The following is a 4,273-nucleotide window of genomic DNA, read 5'->3' on the forward strand; positions in this document are numbered from 1 at the left end:
TTTTTGTAACAACATTTTATAATTTTTTTTTTAATTTTTTTAATATTTCACAACTTCCGCATACAAATACCCTATCAAAATAAAGTTCCTTATACCCCAATCATCTATACAACCTAATAAAAGCCTTAATTGGGGGACACATATCCCCCATCTAGAGCTCCAATTCTTCATTTTCCCGCCAAAATTGTCATCCATTCCTATTCCCTGTGGTGAAGAGTCACACGGGATCCCTTTCCATTCATTCGGGTCGAATTGGTTCTCCTATATAAACACGCAACCCGGCAATTTTGTTTCTCAATTAGGGTTTCTCAAGCCTCTCTCCCTCTACTTTTTAAGACTCTTCATAGATCTGCGTATATCCATCCGATTCAAGGTTAGATACTCCATATTCCAATATGTAGATCTATGTTTTCCTGCAAGATCTGATTTCCATATTCATTCGTTTTTTATAGGGTTTCATAACAATCGATCTTCTTTACAACTACATCAAGGTACGATTGCGATATAAGATATTATAATGATAAGGTGTTCTTATGTTTTCTTTGTAGAACCAACATAGATTTTTTCAATATTTATTGACGATTGTTGATCTTGATTTTTTTTTCATGTTTTGATTTGTGAATCGTTCGATATTATCATCCGAACTGTTTCTTCTCATCATTAATCATTGGATTCCTAATTCGTATCACTACAACAACGTCAATACACCAGGTACGATCCAGATTTGTATATTCTATAACTTTGATTGTTGATTTTGAATCATTTTTTTCAGATCTGAATATGTTTCGTATCTAGGGTTTGTCGTCTTCCAGCACAGATCTTCCAAGGTGATCTAATGCTTCATTAACAAGGTACTGACCTAATCTTTATATTTTTTTATGGTTATGTTTTATGAAGTCTGATTATTACTATGGCAAGTTAATCTACATGTTGGATTCAAACGCAAAGTCACTAATAAATGAGTTTTAACAAGGATTACATATTTGCATTTGTTTTGATTTTGAAATATGCTAAATATGCACCGTGATATGCATCTCTATATGAGTACAACACTCACGCATTCCAACCAAAACAATTTGTCAACGGACGAAGGTAAATTATTCAAGTAACCCTATTATTTGTTACCTTTGCGCTCATTCTTCTTTTAAGGATTTTCTCACCGATGTAATATACTAATATGTGTATCCTTTTAGTTGTAGGGTGATTGCATTTGTTATGGCTCTTCTAGATTCTTCAACAACAGATAGGTTACTATTGTTGTCTAAATCCAAAGTGAGGTTGTAGAGACTTTCCGTGCAAAGAGGGCAATAAAAAGTCCAGCTATGCTGTTGGATCTTCTGTTCAAGCGTAGGTCAGCTTTGTTTTTTTTTTGTTTATTTTGTATATAAATTTGGCCTTACAGTCATGATATAAAAGCTACAACTTTATTGGTTTTCATATTACAGAAATAACAGGGTATATGCAATATGGGATGTCACTGATAGAATTACAATCGTTTCCACGAGGGAAATGTAGGTTTAAAGATCAACGAGGTGTCATCGGTATTCTTTTCATTGCTTTGGAAATAAATGGTTGTGTTTGATTACTGATTATAAAGTACAATATGTTTATAAGAAAAAAATTAAAAGTTATAATTCTAGACAACAAGATGCTATCTATTTTAATATTTAATATAATGATGAATGATATTAATATCAACACAGGTAAATCCAGTAGTTGTTGCTCCATTTTTGAATTGGCCAAGGTCCATCCTCCACAATAAACACTGAAGCCAGACCCGAACTGATGTGTATGTTTAAGTGGCAGTGCATAATCCAGGTACCTGAGCAAATAAATATTATATTGAGAAACATGCATACTATTAGGCGCATTTGCATTTTATCGAGTCAATTCGTTTAAAATGTTTATTAAGTGGAAGTGAGACACGTCAAGTGGTTAGAACGGGTCAAAAGTTATCAAAGTGTGTTTTTATAGCATAAGGCGCCTAATGCTGGACTTTGTTTAACTTTAAACTCATTTGACCCGTCCTCTTCTATCAATTTTTTTATATTGACCCGTTTAAGGTAACACATCACCCAAATCAACCCATTCATAAGTAAAAGGGTTGACCACATGTAATAGCTCTAATATTTTATTTTAGGATCATAAAATATAAATTTTTATATGGTATGATTTAAATATTTTATTTTCAACACATGTTGAAATAAATCATACACAGTTATATATATTCATGTAGAATAGGCATAACTATATTCAACACATATCATAAATCTCTACACTTTGCCTCAAATGTGTAAATATATAAATTAGCTAATGCAAAGGGCATCCACGCAATTATAATTGATTTACTTATCAATGGGTTCACTTACATTTTATTTTCTTTTCTTTTTAATGGGTCAAACGGGTAAATAATTAGCTAAAAAGGAAATGTTTGTTCTAATAAAAGGGTTAGTGTTAGGGCTAAACAGGTTAGCGCCATAAGCAAGCCAACAGAGTTAGCATGTTTGGTTATTTTTGTTTGGGTTTTGTAGTTTTAATTATTAGGGTATATGGGGTGGGTGCGGGGAATGATGCGGTGAATGAGTTTACCACTAGGGAACACTGCCGCCGACACCCATATCACCCGCGTGGGGAGTTGGATTTCGGTGATTAATCACCGCACAAGGGGAGATCAGGGAAAAGGAGAGAGAGAGGTGTATAGTGGGCCCTACTCTGTTCCAACCAATCACACATTTTTCCTTTTCTTAAAAAAATGGTTTGGGTGAACCACCCTTGTGATTTAAGGGCAAGAGGGGAGTTGACACAACAAGAAATCATTGGGTAGGTGAGGACTTTACCTCTCTCCAAGAGGTGACCACCCCTTACACCCTTATGTTATCCATTTATATTATAGTTCTTGATTTATGATCTTTTTAATTCAATAAGAAGTCTTTTCTTAATAGACAATATTAGGGTTCAAGTATTCAGCTCATGGATTATATTAGAATGACAATAAAGATAAACCAAAAATGAAGTAAAAAATTAATGGATTGTCCTAAAGATAAAGATCTTTATGAGTTTTTTGGTTAATGAACTGGAACAATGTTTTAAAATCTGGTATACCGTACCAGATTTGGCTTAAAAGCGTTGGGCGTATCGGGGGGTTCAATCGGGTGTACCGGACGGTTTAACCAGTTCAACTGGTACAACCGGCCGGCTTGAACCGGTTTTAAAAACATTGAATTGGAATATATCATCTGTTCAAATGCAGGGAGCCGAAAACTCTCTTCTACAGTTTCCACAAATGACTGATAAAGCTTTATGGTGGGATTTGTTCATTTATAATAACTGTAACAAACAACTCTATTTTAGAGTTCAAGAATATGGGTCCATCCAATTTATTTAATAGTTAATTGGCACGGAAAGAAAATAATTATTTTTGGATTCATCCAAATATTCAATTACTATTTGGGTGTTTACTGTTTATTCGATTTTTGATTGGATTATATGTGAAGGTATTTGTTAGGGGTGGATTCACCTATGATCAATCATCCTCATTTACTGATTGGATCTGGTGATCCTTGTTTCTGCTTCAGATAGTGATCCTCAGGAGGGTTGCAGGATCAGGATCATGGATTATGGTAAGGATCCTTATTCTAACGATTGTCTACTTTGAATATGTTGTTGTTTTGCAGGAGCACGAGCTTGGACTTGGTCTTGGCGAGATTCCTGGAGCATATTCGTTATTTCTTCCGCACGTGCTTGACCAATATGGATGTTATGGAGTTCGTGGGGGACTTGCATGAAATGCAGATAGTTAGTTAGCTTAGATATTTTCCATTTTTAAGGGGATAGCTGTCACACCCCCAAAATCCCACCTGCGGAGTACTACCGCATGGAGGCGTGACTGACCAGGATCCAGCCACCAATCATACTGAACAAGCATATAATGATTATAAAAGTTTAACTAATACGATTGGTGTTTCAAAACAATAAAGTTTAAGTTGCAAGCGGAAGCATAAGTTTAAAGTTATAATATAAGTCCAAAAGTTTCAAGTTAACAGAACACGTAGCAATCCGTGTCCCACAACGATCCTCCTCCATGCAAGCTCCAGCTGAGTACCTATGGTCCTGCAAAGCATGTAGTAACGAGTCAACAACTAGTTGAGTGAGTTCACGGGTGGGCGTTTGTTTTAATTATTCCGAAAATAGTTTTCCTTTAACTGGCAATCCTGCCGTGGGGGTTACCCCATAGTTTAAAAACGTGACCTGTTCATTCCCAGTTACTTCGGCA

The 4,273-nt window shown here is 35.3% G+C and overlaps 1 long non-coding RNA gene across 12 annotated transcripts; it reads left to right on the forward strand.

Annotated features, from left to right (window-relative positions):
- Nucleotides 1–239: 239 nt before the first annotated feature.
- On the forward strand, nt 240–4,037 carry LOC110895525. Of its 12 annotated transcripts, none has more exons than XR_002567223.2 (6): nt 243–373; nt 453–491; nt 773–851; nt 1,194–1,351; nt 1,446–1,541; nt 1,704–3,668. It is a non-coding gene; the product is annotated as an uncharacterized LOC110895525 (long non-coding RNA). The 12 variants fall into 12 exon arrangements; XR_002567218.2 differs by having other exon boundaries at nt 244–373; nt 796–851; XR_002567220.2 differs by lacking the exons at nt 243–373; nt 453–491 and adding an exon at nt 508–711 and having other exon boundaries at nt 796–851; nt 1,704–1,818; nt 3,251–3,668.
- Nucleotides 4,038–4,273: the final 236 nt, after the last annotated feature.

Source organism: Helianthus annuus, chromosome 12 (genome assembly GCF_002127325.2).
Source record: "Helianthus annuus cultivar XRQ/B chromosome 12, HanXRQr2.0-SUNRISE, whole genome shotgun sequence".
Taxonomy (NCBI): Eukaryota; Viridiplantae; Streptophyta; class Magnoliopsida; order Asterales; family Asteraceae; genus Helianthus; species Helianthus annuus.